Below are 19,206 nucleotides of genomic sequence, written 5' to 3'. Positions count from 1 at the left end.
CCGAAACGTCGCCATGCCGTTCAGGCATTAAATTTACTTTTTTCTTCAGTTACTTTTTGTGCTGTTTTCCTTTTTTTTTTTTTGCTCTTATGTTTGGAGACCACTGGTTCGGTGGTCAGGAAAGCGTTGCACATTTTTGAGGTAATACTGGATGCTGTTCCAATTTTTTTCTATATATATATATATATATATATATATAATATGGATTATCACTATAAATATAAGAGGTTGGTTTTCTGAACACTTTTGTAATGTCTTTGTCCTTTAATTTACCTGTAGCATACTGTATCTATCTGTATAAGTCTACCTAGCTATACAGAAAAATACTCCTGGTTCATTTCATAGCTAGAATGGAGTTCAAGGGCCCAGAAAAGTGTGAAAACTCCTGTTGGACCAATGTACATGTAACAAATGGAAACGGAGGCACAGATGGTGAAGTTCACATTCATTTTTATTGTAGTTTAATGTGGAACATTGGGACCACGGTCTGGGGGGCTCTGAAGGGGGCGTGACTACGTGAGCCCCAAACAACTGTGGTAAGACAGCTCGAACAGTGTCAGAATGGGATGCCTGGGGGACATGGGTGCTACCTCCAGTTAGACCCCAGACTCGTAATAGCTGACCTAGAGTGCCAGACGGACAAGCAGGGTTAGCAGGTGACATAGAGCTAACTGGTGGATACTGGAGGTACAGGTAGAAGCTGGTCCCGGCGGTACTGACGTAGTCCAGAGGTACGGGTAATCGATTGGCGGGACGAGATGGAACTGGAGTAGGCAGATCGAAGGTCGTCCAGGAAAGCCAGGTAATGGGTAGCAGATAGTCTGTGGAGAAAAACAGTGTAAGCAGAGCACTGGCAGAGAACTTCAGAAACAGAAGCACATGCTAGCAGAAAGCGGAAGTTAGCAACAGAGGATACTTGCTGCTCTGGCACCCTCCCTATGGTGGATGGGCTAGAAATAGTGGTCATTAACGTGCCATTGGTCCAAAGCACTCTTTGGAAAATGCACACTGTCTCTTTAAGAGACCTAAGCACACAGCCCGAGAACCAGCTGGCTGCGTGCCAGGGAGAAGAGGAGGAAGGGGAATCAGAGGTTGGGTAGAGCCGGCACAGAGCAGTAGTCCCGACGGGGACCCTGCGAAGGTACAGGGACCAGATCGGGTGTAACAGTACACAATCAGATGTAAGAAACCACAGCATTTTCACTAAAGTTACAGAAGATGACCCTCAATGACTAAAGGTGCTGTCACACTCAGTGACATTGACAACGAGCCGATTGCTGGAGCGTCGCTGTTTAGGTCGCTGTAGAGACATCAAACACAGCAACTCCAGAACGATGCAGGAGCGATCCAGTGACGTAACGGCGACTCACTTATCGTTCTCGCTGGTTGTTAGCTCCATGTAAAACATTGCTGGCAATCTTTGCTTTTGATGTCAAACATGACGATACACGCCAACCTGATGACGAAATAAAGTTCTGGACTTCTAGCTCCGACCAGTGATGTCGCTGCTGCATGTCAAACACAACGAGATCGCTAACCAGGACTCTGCAACATCAAGGATCGTTGTCGTTCTCGCTGCAAAGTTGCTGAGTGTGAAGGTACCTTAAGGCATGATGTGACAGACAGAAGCTGCAATGTTGATTTAGAATCAGCAAACAACTATAGAGGTTAAAATGATTATAGCAGACAGGGAGTGGTTAGCTCAGACCCAGGGGATGCTGGGGAAGTTGTTATTGTGTCTGATACAACCAAGAGGAAGATGTGTGTTAGAGAGTTTCCTGTCAGACTGAAATCAGACAAGCTGTATAGACCAGTTCTTCCTGGGAAGCGATTGATGTAATCATAATAGAAGCAGTCAGGACAGCCAGGAGCACCACTCAAGATAGAAGTGAGAGAGCTACACCACCAGACTCATCCCCCTCACCCACCTCACTGCATGAGCAAGGTACACCTCTGCTTAGGTTAAAAAAACTGTGTGTGAAGAGAAGTTATCTGTGAAGAGACTTTCATATATGTTGATGAAGCATTACATAAAAAGAATTGATTCTGCTTGATTTAAATAAGCTTCAATAAAACCCCTGTGATCAACTCCTGCTCAGAACTGTGTAATAGCTTTGTTCCTGTAAGCCATTACCTCCCTTCTACTGTGAAGAATTATAATTAATGGTCGCCCTGAATAAGATTTCCACAGCATTCCAAAATGAACTCATGTTTCCTTTGTATTGCCTTCTTATACTGAGTGCCGTACATGCAACAATGACCCTGTGTATGGTGAGGCCTGACAGCATTACTTGGTGTGCCTATGGGTGCTTATTAGTGATGGGCGAGCACTAAAATGCTCGGGTGCTCGTTGCTCGGGTCGAGCAAATTGGAATACTCGGGTACTCGTCCAGAACAACGAGCCCAATGCTAGTCTATGTGAGACCTGAGTATTTTTACTGCGATCCCCCCCAGGGGTCCTTTTAAGGTCTAAAAACGTCTGATAATTATGGAAACACTGCTCAAATGACAAAGGAACCTCATGGTGATCGCCCCTGGAAGCATTCCTTACTCCTAGTTCACAGCCTTAATCATTTTTTTCAGAGATTCATGCCATTTTTCCCGGTGCCAAAAAAGGCACATGAAAATGAAACCAAAACAGGCTTTGCTTGGAAATATGTCAAGGTACATCCTTTGCAGGTTAATGACTTGCCTGTAAGGCCAAATATTTAACCCCAGACCGAAAATTTCCTCTCCCACTTAGGCTTAGTTCAGACGCTGCGTTTTTGAACCGTTTTTCAACTTTAACATTGCTTTCAACCACTACAAATGCATTCACTGGGAAATGTCATTGTAACATTTAACACCCCTAGCTGGCCATGTGGTGTGTGACACATAAGAAGACCCATCTTGTTTTATTTACGAAGGAGGGATTCTTAAAGTCACTGAGCCTATTTTTACTGGTGCATCAGGCAGCATTAATCTTCTTAAAGGGCCAATATTAAACTGTGGGTCTCCTAAGCTGTTGAAGCCTATTCTGTGAGTGGATGGGCTGCCAAGAATTACGACGCACCACAATACTCCTGTCATAAGATGTCCAGGGGGGACTCCTGAAAAAGTGTTTCATTGAATTCAAGGCCTGCCCTGCTACCAATTCATATGCACCCCATTAGGCCTTTGAACCAACATAGTGGATGGGCCCATGAAAATCCACTTCACAATATGTATTTTGTGCTCCTTACTCCTTGGTTTTACACATTGGCGGCAAGGCCAGACCTGCTGCATAGTCAGTCATATGTACCCCATTAGGCCTTGGAACCCACATACTGGATGTGCCCATGAAAATTCACTTCACAATATGCATTTTGTACTCCCGTACTCCTTGGTTTTACACATTGTCAGCAAGGCGAGCCCTGCTGAATAGTCAGTCATATGCACCCCATTAGGCCTTGGAACCCACATACTGGATGGGCCCAGGAAAATCCACTTCACAATATGCATTTTGTGCTCCATACTCCTTTGTTTTATACATTGGCTGGAAGGCGAGCCCTGCTGCATAGTCAGTCATATGCACCCCATTACGCCTTGGAACCCACATACTGGATGAGCCCAGGAAAATCCACTTCACAATATGCATTGTGTGCAGCATACTCCTTTGTTTTATACATTGGCAGGAAGGCGAGCCCTGCTGCATAGTCAGTCATATGCACCTCATTAGGCCTTAGAACCCACATACTGGATGGGCCCAGGAAAATTCATTCATTTTTTAATGGTATGATGGTTCTCTCTTTGTACAATTATTTACAGGAGAATTTGGCAATTTTATTTGACAAGTTTTTAACACTAAGGTTCAGATTTGGCTTTAAAAAAGGCAAATACTTGCAATACAAGGCAATTTTATTGCAAACTACAAAATTAAAGGAATAGTATGATTGAATAGTGTGAGTGCGTACACTTTTGTATGTGTTAACATACACAGCTTAATAAGTACATATAAGGATTAAATAAATATAATGATTACGTATATATGAAGATTAACTACATACAGTACAGTTAGATCATTACCAAGAGGCTTTTAAACATCATCTGTTTGGAATATCAGAGAAGCAACACCAAGACAGAGAACCCATGGGAGATTACCTACACTGCATGGGCGTCCCGAATTATGCAGGTATCAGCACACTGTACATGTACAGGTATTCCAGTTTTGGCATCTGTCTTAGTCAAGTTTCTCTGGTCTTATATAGTGAATAACACTATGTTGTAACTCTAGTTTCACCCACATCTTCAAGTGGCCACTTTTCAAGGTTGGATGAAACTGAGATATCATTGATTCATCAGACGAGGGGCCATAAACCCCTAGAAAATAAAAGCCACAAGGATTTAGCTCAAACCACCACCGGCATAGTTTCAGTAAACCTTAATGTTTTACAATGACAAACAGCAAACACATAGAAGCTTATACCTGTTTGTGAAGTGAATAAACAAACATTTATCAAGATTGTGTCACTATGAGCATTGTCTGTCACATCTCTAAATGTTTTACAAGAAATGCAGCTATGTAATTGTCTGAATGCATTCGGTATACAGCATTTCAATCTTGTTTACAAATTGCCATTTTTTTTCCAACTAGGATGTGGTTTCTTCAATGTGGGGTAAATTTTGTAAAAATAGACTAGTGCCATCACAGCCCCCCTTGACCAAACTTCACCTGCACATAACAGTGCAAAGCACGTTCACCCTGGTGATCTAGTGGCAGTAATTCAAGAGACATTGCAGGAGTAAGAGTTAAGAAGGAGGCCCAGTGAAATGCCATGCCCAATACCCCAATGTGGGGTCACCAACCAGTAATGAGTGTCACCCAAAATTTTGATAATCCGAGGGTCACGTGAAATGCAGCGCAACATAAAGTCAGCCATGTGTGCCAGACTGCTAACAGGCAAGACTTCCATGTCCTCACCAACAGGACCATGCTGTCCTCCTCCTCCTCCCTGTCCTCAGGCCATCCCCGCTGGTCAGAAGTTAATACAGATGTGTTTGTAGTACCGTCTATAGCGCATAAAAGTAGCTCCTGTTCTTCCTCCTCTTCCTCCTCCTCATTGCCTACCAATCCACGTTGAGAAGACATGAGGCTGGGCTGAGTGTAATCCCCCTGTATGTTTACTTGCTCCATGTCCTCATGCTCCGCCTGCAATGCATCCTCTTTGATTGTGAGCAGAGAGTTTTTCAGAATGCTAAGAAGTGGGATGGTGGTGCTAATTATGACGTCATCGCCGCTCACCATTTTGGTGCAGTCCTCAAAGTTTTGGAGGATGTTACATATGTCTGATATCCATGTCCACTCCTGAGGTCTTATGTGTAGACTCTGACCTGTAATTCTATGGCCTTGTTGATGTTGGTAGTCAACAATGGCCCTTTTCTGCTCACAAAACCTTTCCAACATATGCAGCATAGAATTCCAGAGCGTGGGGACATCACACAACAGTCGGTGAGCTGGAAGCTAAAACCACTGCTGAAGCACGTCAAGGGCGACTGAAGCTGTAGCTAACTTTCTAAAAAGGGCAGACAGATGGCATACTTTCACTAGCAGATCCGGCAGCTCTGGGTAGCTTTTCAGAAAATGTTGAACCACGAGGTTAAGCACATGGGCGAAGCAAGTTACATGTGTGAGCTCACCTTGCCTCAGAGCCACCATCAGGTTACGGATATTGTCACACACGACCATGCCTGGCTGTAGTTTCAGCGGTGTCATCCAAACATCTGACTGCTCTTTCAGCGCTGTCCACAACTCTTCTGCATTGTGCGGTTTGTCACCTATGCAGATTAGCTTCAACACAGCCTGTTGCCGCTTGGCTGAGGCAGTGCTGCAGTGCTTCCAGCTTCTGACTGATGTGTTGATTTCAGAGATGGAGGATGAAGAGTAGGAGGAGAAGGTGCAGGAGCAGAAGACTGGGGGCATCCCTGATTGACGTAGGGCCAGCAATCCTCAGCATGGGGAGGATGTGTTTCATCCCAAGGACCGACTGGGTTCAGGCTTCCACTATGTTAACCCAGTGTGCACTCATTGAGATGTACCATCCCTGCCCACAAATACTTGCCCACGTGTCCGTGGTTAGGTGGAATTTCCAGGTAACAGCATTGTTGAGAGCACGGGTAATGCTGGGGGATACATGCTGGTGTAATGCAGTTATGGCACACCGAGAGAAATAGTGGCGACTGGGGACCGAGTGTCTTGGGATGGCCGCCGCCATCAAGTTGCGGAAAGCTTCCATCTCAACAAGCCTAAAAGGCAACATTTCTAGCGCAAGCAGAAGAGAAATATTAGAAATGAGGACTGTGGCCTGTGGGGCTTTGCCTGGGTATTTCCGCTTGCGTTCCAAAGACTGGATTATAGACAACTGAATGCTGTGCTGGGACAAGGACGTGGATGCACTTGCTGATGGTGCTGCTTGACTGTGGGCCGTAACAGGTACAGGGCTAGAGGCATCTTCACATGCACGGTGTACTGGGAATTGGCTTCTACGCAAAACAGTGGAAGAAGCAGTGGTGTGACCAGCAGGCAGTGGTTCTGGAGCCTGGGGTTAGGCCCACAAAGGTGGGTGCTTTGCTTGTATGTCCCTGATCATGCTGGTGGTGGTCAGGCTGGTTGTTTTGTTACCACTGCTATAACGGGCATGGCAGGTGCTGTAAATGGCCTATTTGGGGTTATTGGTAGAGTCTTTAAAAAATAGCCAGACTGAGGAAGATCTCACAGGTGCAATGGCTAGTTCACTCATGTTGGTGTAACGGGGAATGGATGCACGCCTTCTGTCTGTGGCTACCACACTGCTTTTTCCTGCCTGTTAGGGAGATATGCCTCCTTCCCCATTTAATGCTGCTGTCCTCGCTATGCATTTTCAGAAAATTGACACGTCACTCCTCTTATACTTCGGTGCCTGAAACAGGGGTTACCAAACCCTTATAATACAATGTAAAAAAATGTTACGGCACTCAAAATGTGTATGCTTGAAGAAGAAATTATTTTATTGAAGATGCAAATTCCAGAATATCATTGTAACGTTTCGATCATAACATTGACCTTCGTCAGACAGGAAAATATCAAACGTGCTCAAACATGTGCACTTTCTTGTTGGTCTCTAAGAGTGAGGGAGGACCATTCTCATTAGAAGTCCAGTGATTAGATCTGGGGCCGTGCGCTCTGCATGTGCGAAAGTGTCCGGGGAAAAGGCGCCTGACAAACTATAATTTTTCAACAGGCCTCAGTCTGACAGAACAGACTGTATATTTTTTTTTTTTGGGGGGGGGGAATTTTGGGGAAAAAAAGGTATATAGACAGTAAATAAGCTGCAGCATCAGGCAGTTATGGAGCTTTGGGAGGGATGCAGTGGGACCAATGGACGCACATACAGTGCCTGCAGGCCTTGCACTGATGTGGATATGCTGTACCCTGCCTACCTAGTGCTGCAATATCAGGACCCACAAATTAGCCCTAAAAAGGACTGTTGGTTTCTCAGGAGTTGTGGATGTAAGAGTTGCAGACCTACACTAACTCTAAAAAACACGATTCTGACCCTATTTCGGCACCAGCTCTCCCTACTCTTGCTGAAACAGGAACAGAATGCGGCAAGCGGGGCGGCGCCAGGTCTCTTATACTCAGGATGATGCTGTACGGCCCAACCAATCACTGCACGACCACAACAAAGATGGCTGCGGGGTGTCATGGCCTGGCAGACAATCCCTGCACCATGATTTGGTCTCTATAGTCCGCCAAAACTGCTGGGTAGAGACTGCAGTTACTGCCGAAAAATCCTGGAAATGCTCGCTGCTCTCCGCGTACTCCGAGCATAGCGATACTCGGACGAGTAACGAGTAGTGGCGAGCACGTTCACTCATCACTAGTGCTTATCATAGTATGATGCATTCAGTAATTTCTTGGGTAATTCCTAGGGTATGCTAACACTTGGAAATTTTGCATCGGTTTTTACATTGAATATTTGGTGCAGAAAAATGTAGCTTTTTACAGTACCAGCTTAACCCCTTTCTGCCATTAGACGTACTATGTGGGGTGAGCTTTACTTCCCAAGGACGGAATAGTACGTCATAGCCGATCGGCTGCGCTCACGGGGGGAGCGCGGCCGATCGCGGCCGGGTGTCAGCTGCTTATCGCAGCTGACATCCGGCACTATGTGCCAGGAGCGGTCACGGACCGCCCCCGACACATTAACCCCCGGCACACCGCGATCAAACATGATCGCGATGTGCCGGCGGTGCAGGGAAGCATCGCGCAGGGAGGGGGCTCCCTGCGGGCTTCCCTGAGACCCCCGCAGCAACGCGATGTGATCGCGTTGCTCCGGGGGTCTCCTACCTCCCTCCCTGCATCAAGTCCCGGATCCAATATGGCCGCGGATCCGGGTCCTGAAGGGAGGGAGGTGGCTTACCAAGTGCCTGCTCAGAGCAGGCACTTGGTAACGCTGCAGCGCTCTGAGACAGATCGGTGATCTGTCAGAGTGCTGTGCAAACTGGCAGATCACCGATCTGTATTGTCCCCCCCTGGGACAAAGTAAAAAAGTAAAAAAAAAATTTTTTACAAGTGTGTAAAAAAAAAAAAAAAAAAAAATCCTAAATAATGAAAAAAAAATATATATATATTATTCCCATAAATACATTTCTTTATCTAAACTAAAAAAAAAAAAACAATAAAAGTACACATATTTAGTATCGCCGCGTCCGTAACGACCCGACCTATAAAACTGGCCCACTAGTTAACCCCTTCAGTAAACACCGTAAGAAAAAAAAAAAAAAAACGAGGCAAAAAACAACGCTTTATTATCATACCGCCGAACAAAAAGTGGAATAACACGCGATCAAAAAGACATATAAATAACCAGGGTACCGCTGAAAGCGTCATCTTGTCCCGCAAAAAATGAGCCACCATACAGCAACATCAGCAAAAAAATAAAAAAGTTATAGTCCTCAGAATAAAGCGATGCAAAAATAATTATTTTTTCTATAAAATAGTTTTTATCGTATAAAAGCGCCAAAACATAAAAAAATGATAGAAATGAGGTGTCGCTGTAATTGTACTGACCCGAAGAATAAAGCGGCTTTATCAATTTTACCAAACACGGAACGGTATAAACGCCTCCCCCAAAAGAAATTCATGAATAGCTGGTTTTTGGTAATTCCGCCTCACAAAAATCGGAATAAAAGGCGATCAAAAAATGTCACGTGCCCGAAAGTGTTACCAATAAAAACGTCAACTTGTCCCGCAAAAAACAAGACCTCACATGACTCTGTGGACTCAAATATGGAAAAATTATAGCTCTCAAAATGTGGTAACGCAAAAAATATTTTTTGCAATAGAAAGCGTCTTTCAGTGAGTGACGGCTGCCAATCATAAAAATCCGCTAAAAAATCTGCTATAAAAGTAAATCAAACCCCCCTTCATCACCCCCTTAGTTAGGGAAAAGTAAAAAAAATTTAAAAAATGTATTTATTTCCATTTTCCCATTAGGGTTAGGGCTAGGGCTAGGGTTAGGGTTAGGGCTAGGGTTAGGGTTAGGGCTAGGGTTAGGGCTAGGGTTAGGGCTGAGGTTAGGGCTATGGTTAGGGTTAGGGCTAGGGTTAGGGTTAGGGTTAGGGCTAGGGTTAGGGCTAGGGTTAGGGCTAGGGTTAGGGCTAGGGTTAGGGTTAGGGCTAGGGTTAGGGTTAGGGCTAGGGTTAGGGCTAGGGCTAGGGTTATGGTTAGGGCTAGGGTTAAGGCTACAGTTAGGGTTAAGGCTACAGTTAGGGTTAAGGCTACAGTTAGGGTTAAGGCTACAGTTAGGGTTAAGGCTACAGTTAGGGTTAAGGCTACAGTTAGGGTTGGGGCTAAAGTTAGGGTTAGGGTTTGGATTACATTTGCGGTTGGGAATAGGGTTGGGATTAGGGTTAGGGGTGTGTCAGGGTTAGAGGTGTGGTTAGGGTTACCGTTGGAATTAGAGTTAGGGGTGTGTTTGGATTAGGGTTTCAGTTATAATTGGGGGGTTTCCACTGTTTAGACACATCAGGGGCTCTCCAAACGCAACATGGCGTCCAATCTCAATTCCAGCCAATTCTGCGTTGAAAAAGTAAAACAGTGCTCCTTCCCTTCCGAGGTCTCCCGTGTGCCCAAACAGGAGTTTACCCCAATATATGGGGTATCAGCGCACTCAGGACAAATAGGACAACAACTTTTAGGGTCCAAGTTCTCCTGTTACCCTTGGGAAAATACAAAACTGGGGGCTAAAAGATAAGTTTTGTGGGAAAAAATTTTTTTTTTAATTTTCACGGCTCTGCGTTGTAAACTGTAGTGAAATACGTGTGGGCTCAAAGTTCTCACAACACATCTAGATAAGTTCATTGAGGGGTCTAGTTTCCAATATGGGGTCACTTGTTGGGGGTTTCTACTGTTTAGGTACATCAGGGGCTCTGCAAACGCAATGTGACGCCTGCAGACCATTCCATCTAAGTCTGCATTCCAAATGGCGCTCCTTCCCTTCCGAGCCCTCCCATGCGCCCAAACGGTGGTTCCCCTCCACATATGGGGCATCAGCGCACTCAGGACAAATTGGACAACAAATTTTGGGGTCCAATTTCTCCTGTTACCCTCGAGAAAATACAAAACTGGGGGCAAAAAAATAATTTTGGGGGGAATTTTTCTTTTTATTTTCACGGCTCTGCGTTAGAAACTGTAGTGAAACACTTGGGGGCTCAAAGTTCTCACAACACATCTAGATAAGTTCCTTGGGGGGTCTAGTTTCCAATATGGGGTCACTTGTGGGGGGTTTCTATTGTTTAGGTACATTAGGGGCTCTGCAAACGCAATGTGACGCCTGCAGACCATTCCATCTAAGTCTGTATTTCAAATGGCGCTCCTTCCCTTCCGAGCCTTCCCATGCGCCCAAACGGTGGTTCCCCCCCACATATGGGGTATCAGCGCACTCAGGACAAATTGCACAACAAATTTTGGGGTCCAATTTCTCCTGTTCCCCTCGGGAAAATACAAAACAGGGGGCTAAAAAATAATATTTGTGGGAAAAAAAATTTGTTTTATTTTTACGGCTCTGCATTATAAACTTCTGTGAAGCTCTTGGTGGGTCAAAGTGCTCACAACACATCTAGATAAGTTCCTTAGGGGGTCTACTTTCCAAAATGGTGTCACTTGTGGGGGGGTTTCAATGTTTAGGCACATCAGTGGCTCTCCAAACGCAACATGGCGTCTCATCTCAATTCCTGTGAATTTTGCATTGAAAAGTCAAACGGCGCTCCTTCCCTTCCGAGCTCTCCCATGCGCCCAAACAGTGGTTTACCCCCACATATGGGGTATCAGCGTACTGAGGACAAATTGTACAACAACTTTTTGGTTCCAATTTCTTCTCTTACCATTGGGAAAATAAAAAATTGGGGGCGAAAAGATAATTTTTGTGAAAAAAAAATGATTTTTTATTTTTACGGTTCTGCATTATAAACTTCTGTGAAGCACTTGGTGGGTCAAAGTGCTCACCACACCTCTAGATAAGTTCCTTAGGGGGTCTACTTTCCAAAATGGTGTCACTTGTGGGGGGTTTCAATGTTTAGGCACATCAGTGGCTCTCCAAACGCAACATGGCGTCCCATCTCAATTCCAGTCAATTTTGCATTAAAAAGTCAAATGGCGCTCCTTCGCTTCCAAGCTCTGTCATGCGCCCAAACAGTGGTTTACCTCCACTTATGTGGTATCAGCGTACTCAGGACAAATTGTACAACAAGGTTTGGGGTCCATTTTCTCCTGTAACTCTTGGCAAAATAAAACAAATTGGAGCTGAAGTAAATTTTTTGTGAAAAAAAGTAAAATGTTAATTTTTATTTAAACATTCCAAAAATTCCTGTGAAACACGTGAAGGGTTAATAAACTTCTTGAATGTGGTTTTGAGAACCTTGAGGGGTGCAGTTTTTAGAATGGTGTCACACTTTGGTATTTTCTATCATATAGACCCCTCAAAATGACTTCAAATGAGATGTGGCCCCTAAAATAAAATGGTGTTGTAAAAATGAGAAATTGCTGGTCAAATTTTAACCCTTATAACTCCCTAACAAAAAAAAATTTTGGTTCCAAAATTGTGCTGATGTAAAGTAGACATGTGGGAAATGTTACTTATTAAGTATTTTGTGTGACATATCTCTGTGATTTAATTGCATAAAAATTCAAAGTTGGAAAATTGCAAAATTTTCAAAATTTTCGCCATATTTCCGTTTTTTTCACAAATAATCGCAAGTAATATCAAAGAAATTTTACCACTATCATGAAGTACAATATGTCACGAGAAAACAATGTCAGAATCACCGGGATCCGTTGAAGCGTTCCAGAGTTATAACCTCATAAAGGGACAGTGGTCAGAATTGTAAAAATTGGCCCGGTCCATAACGTGCAAACCACCCTTGGGGGTAAAGGGGTTAATTAATGATATTTCTTAAAATCTCATGTACTTTTGTTTTTTTTCCTCTTCAAATGTTAGCACTGCGGCTTTTTTGACAAGATAGAGCATGCCAAAAATTTCAGCGTTTTTGCAGTGCTTTTGACCCATTCATATGAATAAGTGAAAAATGCAAGTAAAAACAATGTGAAAAAATACAAGGAACATGCTTTGATTTTATTCTCACAGATTCTATACGAATCCATGAGAAAAATACACATTGTGACTGTGTGGAAAATCTGATGAACATGTGAAAGCTCTTAAAAATCCAGGCTCACTGTATTACAGAATAGTAGAGCACAAACCATCATACGATTTTAAATAACAGACCTTATTTTACATCCTTTTTATTTTAAGGAAACATGCTATTATATTTACTTTGTCCTTAATTTGAAGGTCTTCAAGTCAAGAATTGCTATTTTATGAATTATACATTTTATATACAGATTTAAGCTGAAAAAGAAATCAACATTTTTTACAAATATTTTCTTGCATTAGTTTCCAACTGGACAAAAAACATAATATATATTTCAGACTATGAGATTCCTGGCAAGAGAAACACTTCATTTTTCCTGAAATAACACTGCGGACTGTTTTGTTGTTTTTTTATTTAAAAAAAAAATCTTTCTACACTTTGCACTTTGCATACTGTTAAAATGAAAGAATAGGTAAGATATTTTTTAGATTTTTTTTTCATTGTAATGTTTATTTTTCATTTCATTTCTTTATATTCCCTTCACATTTGCTGAGAACTGTGGGCTACATTTGCCTCTTTGATTTAAGTCACCTTATAAGAAATTCATTTGCCAGCTGTAGTTAATGCTGAACATGATCATTGAAGTATTAAGTAATAACCTATTCTCTGGAGAACAGGGCGTTTTGCATATTAAAGCCATATCCTGGAGTTATTTTACCTTCTAGCGTTTAGCAATATTCAGTGCTACATGTTATACGACTTAATTAACTTGTTCACGTTCACTACTCCAGGATAATAATCAAACGCAACACCGTGCATAGAGTTTACTAGAATTTATAGACAGACATCTTTCGCTTGACTTATAACTCGGGCAATTATTTTTCTTTAAATCCTTTTATATTTCCCATGTAAAGCTTGTAGTTCCATAAAATCTTATGTATTCAGCACATTCATCATGTCCCTTTTCCATTCATGTTTATATGCCATTTTACCATTAAATACTAATTAGGTTATTGTGCTACATGGTGGGCCTGCTGTTGGCTGTTGTCATTCTTGTCTCCGTCAAGGGTCACATGCTAAACATATATATCATGAGTATGCAGAGTATGATGAATACTTAGCTCTCTGTGTTATTTTTTTTTCAAGCCTTTGCAAGTAATAGCATTTCTGTCAACCTCCCTCTTCCTCCCTCCTCCCCCCAAAAAAAACCTAAAACAAAAAACATAAAAAAACAAAAAAACAACAACAACCTTATAAGGAATTTAGGCCCCATGCTAAAAACGGCTGGAACAATTCCTGGAAAGACTCTCTTGACTGGTGAGCAATATTTCCCCAGTGAGATGGATGGCAAACCTGTATATAGGGATAAACTAGACATCATCTTAAATAATAGGTAGAACATTTCTTATTGTAAGACAATAATCAATGACATTTAGTGTAAATTACTTATAATCACTCTGTTAACTTTTTATATAAAGAATATTTATAGAATATTTATTGTTAGCTAAAAAACATTATTGACAGCAATTCCCAACAATCAAAACACTTTATCACATGCTATAGCAAACGATAATCATATATTAATAAAAACTGGTTCATGCAAAAGAAAATAACTTTCTGTGGATGTGAAGGAAAAAAGGTGGAGCACTGAAAATCAATTTTAGCATCACAGGTCCCAAATATACAGTATAATAAATATATAGGTATATATTTATATATATTTATCCTTTTGTACAAATAATTATAGAATATTTTATACAATTATTATATTTTTTGAATATATGTGTATGTCTGTATATATATATATATATATATACTGTATACTGTATATATATAGAATTGAGTTCAAGAGCAAGCAATTAAAAGTATGTATTTTATTAAATGAACAACACAATTAAAAATAAAAAATTGTGAAGTTTATAAAAGAAACAAAATGCACAAAAAGACGACATGGCAGGGATGATCAACGCAGGCAATATATTATAGTAGAATATATCTTGCCAATATTTTACAGGAATGTGACATAAACACATAACAATGTAATAGCAAAATACATAATTACCGTACATGCATATTGATGATATACTAAATGATATGATAGAAAAACGATTGTTGATGTAACATGTATCATACCTTTTCTTTGATAAGGCCATGTGGATCATGGTATAAGAATAATAATGCAGGACTCTAGTGCTGATCCACTGCCGATCAGAAGAATATAAGGTGCGTAGTGGCAGATAACATTATTATGGATATGATTCTAGCTGATAGGCATGATTATATAAAGTGCAAAAAAGAAATGAATAAACTCATATCAGAATCTACCTGTATACCTTCAATGGCATCAGCCTGTATATGTGTATTTATAGTATATATACATATATATATATATATATATATATATATAGATATACACAGTATATCTATATATATATATAGCAGTGCTAATTTACATTCCATTTTTGCAAAGAGTAGAGGAGCACATAAGATGTAGAATATTTGGAATTGTAAAGAATTTGACAAATTTTAAAACTAATTCTGCTTGATTGGTCGCTGCTATCTAACATAACCATTATTCAGCATCTCTGACGAGGCTCAATGTACTGAGCCATAATAATGATATATTTAAATTAGGAAATTTTCATTACTTTTTGCATAGGCTTCATTTACATGTGAGTATATTGCATCGGTATTTGTAAGACATAGCTAGTCTTTTAACCCACAAAGAGAAAAATTATCATGGAAAGATTTGCACTTCTGATTTAAGACCCATTACTTTTTTATCATACCAATAATGATGTAATTTACTAACCAAAATGTTTCCTTATGGATAAGGTCTTAGGTTCACTTATTATATTTGTCATCTCTTTATCTTATCTTTTTCTGGGCCCAATATAAACTTCTGCAATCTCTCCACGTGACTACAGATTGCTTAATCATGACAGCTTGCCAAGCGCGCACTATCAGGATTACCTTCTATATCCAGCACAAGTGGGTGATCATGTGACAACAAGGATGCCATTTACATACTTGTGTTTACTAGTGATGGACAAACCCCTGGATGTTCGGCTCATACGGGTTCGGCTGAACATTTAAAAAAGAGTTCGGTTTGTGTACCAGAACAGTACCCAAACCCAAACTTGAACTCGGACCCCATTCAGACAAATGGGGACCAAACATCCGCTGTTTGTCATGCTGTCATCTGCAGAACAGTGCGGCAAACACTGTCTCTGATTATCAGTAAGATTATTACCGCTGGTCAGAGAGCTGCCCATCCCACACTGTCATCTGTCCCAGCAGCTGTGACTGGTGGTAAAAAGTTGAACTCCGGTCACAGAGGCTTCGGATGATAGAATACGACTCCAATCAGACTATGTGTGCTGCTAATAACTGTGAGAGCAGGCGTGGCCGATGGAAGTATTTATCAGCCGGCGCCGGCGCTATAAATAAATAATAATACAAAAATGATGTGGGGTCTTTCTATTTTTGATAACCAGCATGGCAAAACTGACAACAACGGGTTGCAACCCTCAGCTTTCAGCTGTATCATGGCTGGTTATCAAGAATAGAGGGGTCCCCACAATGTTGTTTTCATTATTTATTTAAATAAGTTGAGAACGTGTTTCTATTATATTTTTTCTCTGATTGTTCCATTCCTAATTTTGGCTTGCAAATACTGATGTTAAATACTGACTAAATACTGAACGTGTGAATGTGGCCTAATGGGAGAATGCACGTTTATGATTATTATGTTTGGAAATTTACTTTATACCTCCCAGTAGCTTTTACAGTTATAGAGGCACCGCCTGGGAATGCAGTCATCAATTAGAACATTATGAGCAGCAGCTTTAAGCATGACCTGGCACTTTGACAACCCGCTCTGCACAGATGAGATGCATTGTAAAGATGAGCAAATACATTTGAATGGAATTGAAATCTACTTGGATACACACATCTGAATTCTCCCAAATGCAGATTTTTTATAATTGTGCAGATTAAGCAAAAAAGCAGTAGTTTTTCTGAACCATAAAATGCCTTCAAAATATTTAAAAAACCTTATACTCACCTCCTCTGCCCTTCTGCTCCTCATCACCACCCATCCGGTCCTCATCGCATCTTTGGATTGGCATCAAAAGTGCTGAAATTCCATGGCCTTGGTTGCTAGACCAAGGCTTCTGGGTTTGCCCGGGAGGGTGTTGCGCATGTACCCACAAAGTTGAAGCCCACACCATGGATGATTCCACAAAAAATAAGAAGAAAAAGAAGAGAAAAGAGCGCACTCACCGGTAGTGAAACGTCAGGTTTATTCGGACATATACATAGAAAACGCAGGGAGGGAGGGTAGTGAATGCACCCGGACGACGGCCGTTTCGTGCTCAATACACTTCAACTGGTCCTCACTGGACCATTTGAAGTGTATTGAGCACGAAACGGCCGTCGTCCGGGTGCATTCACTACCCTCCCTCCCTGCGTTTTCTATGTATATGTCCGAATAAACCTGACGTTTCACTACCGGTGAGTGCGCTCTTTTCTCTTCTTTTTCTTCTTATTTTTTGTGGAATTTTATATGGACTGTTACCAGAGGAGCACCCCGGCATGTGATGCTATATGTGAGGCTATCTACGGCAGCACAGTGCAGTGAAGGAGTCTTGTAAGGGTCTAACGTATTACAGCGGTGCGGATGTGTTGCTTTTTTCTTATTTTGTGGACACACCATGGATGAGCCAAAGAGGGCAGTATAAGGATTTTTAGAATTTTTTACATATTACTTTTAATATGCTTTTGGGTTTCGAAAGTGACGTTTATGGAGAATAACTTCCCCACAAATTAAATCTCCTGGGAAAAACCATGTGAACAGGAGATTTCAAATTCACAAGCTGTCAAAGTACCGGGTGAGCTTACAGCCACAGTGTACTGTGTATTGAGCAGTGACTATACTGCATCTGCTCTGGCCGCTCCTCTATATCTGAAAACCGGTGCCTCCGAGGAGGGATAAAGTTCATTTCCTCCAATTAGCCGAGCTTTCTGTAAGGTATCAGACACTATTGTAACGCTATTAGCCTGCAGATTAGCCCTGTACCTGCAAGTTAATATTATTTGGGGAGAAGACAGGTTGCCTTTAAACTTTTACGTATTGTATTTTTTATTTTTTTTATATTGTTTTAATGTTTTTTTCCTTTTTACTTTTTTGTCCTCTTTGGAACTTGAACCTGTAACTGATTGATTGCTTACACTATATAATACATAGTAAAATTGTCTTTCTCCTATAGAGTTCAGGACCACGATGGCAGTTATGGGAGTCTTCAGCAGTCCCCCGGCTGACATGCGTGTGCATCGACTATGGCATAATTTAGATGTGGCTGTCAGAGATTTAGAGCAGCATTTCAGTGGTTAAGCTAAAGCAGTCAGTGCACACTGCGGCCACTGTAGTTACAGGCAGATGACGGTTATGTAACACAGCCGACATCTGCTGCTTATGTACCAGGCTCATCCCCCCAGCTTCATAATCATTCAACAACCTATTCCGAAAATTAATATCCTAGGTCATTAACCAGTTAAAGAGGTTTTCTGATTTAATTTTCTTTACTCACCCTTCCCGGGCCCAGCACTGTCTCCACTGCTGATCTCAGTTTCTGTTATAGTTTGCAGAGCTGACGTTATGTCAACAGCGCTGCAGCCAATCAGTGAGTTCAGAGCAGCGGCTTTATTAAACTTGCACAAACCCCACAGGGTTACATAAGAAATTCAGCATAACACATGGATATACAAGATGGAGACATGCAGTTCCATACTGACTTCCTCAATCCACAGTGCCACTGGTATTCTTATAATGTGCTTGCACATAAGTTGAAAACTACCAATCTTGCATTTTATGATTAGAACGACCTTATTGAGTTCTGCTTTTTTATTTTGTTTTTTTTAAGTAAACCCTTAAAAATCCATTAGCTAACACACTCAGGAAATATAGAGCGTATTGCAGAAAGGATCTGGAAAGATAAAAACATAACCTTTTACAAAAGGCTTGATGAAGTGTATCTCAGCAGAGTGCTCGCTCGCTACAACTGTCAAATCAGCTTTCAGCCTCTGAGCCAACGGGTCAGAGCTCAATAATAATCCTGTTGCCCCCCCTGCTGGTTAAAAGCCTGCGCTCATTTTGTTATTCTACACGGAGATAAACATTGCAGTCATTTCACACTGACTTTAACATTGTATATGAATTTAATTATCATGTATTTAGACCTCTCTGGTAACAGAGTAAAGTGAATATTGTGCATGTAATAAATAAATAAATATATCATACATTGAAACAGCATATACATATATATATATATATATATATATATATATATATATATATATATACATATGTATATATATATATATATATATACACACACATATATATACCGTAAATGTCCTTATTTAAAAAAACACTGTTTTTCCAATGAAGCTAACATTAAATGACTCAGAAATACACTCCATACATTGTTAATGTGGTAAATGACTATTCTAGCTGCAAACGTCTGGTTTGTAATGCAATATCTTCATAGGTGTATA

The 19,206-nt window shown here is 41.3% G+C and overlaps 1 long non-coding RNA gene across 1 annotated transcript; it reads right to left on the bottom strand.

The window, feature by feature from the left end:
- Positions 1-431: 431 nt before the first annotated feature.
- On the bottom strand, positions 432-18,335 carry LOC138649122 (uncharacterized). Its single transcript, XR_011315240.1, has 3 exons — positions 18,240-18,335; positions 13,899-14,001; positions 432-821 (listed from the first exon to the last, which is right to left on the bottom strand). It is a non-coding gene; the product is annotated as an uncharacterized lncRNA (long non-coding RNA).
- Positions 18,336-19,206: the final 871 nt, after the last annotated feature.

Source organism: Ranitomeya imitator, chromosome 9, assembly GCF_032444005.1.
Source record: "Ranitomeya imitator isolate aRanImi1 chromosome 9, aRanImi1.pri, whole genome shotgun sequence".
In the NCBI taxonomy this organism is placed as follows: Eukaryota; Metazoa; Chordata; class Amphibia; order Anura; family Dendrobatidae; genus Ranitomeya; species Ranitomeya imitator.
The sequence above is the reverse complement of the archived record's forward strand: the minus strand, read 5'-3'. Positions and strand labels throughout refer to the sequence as shown.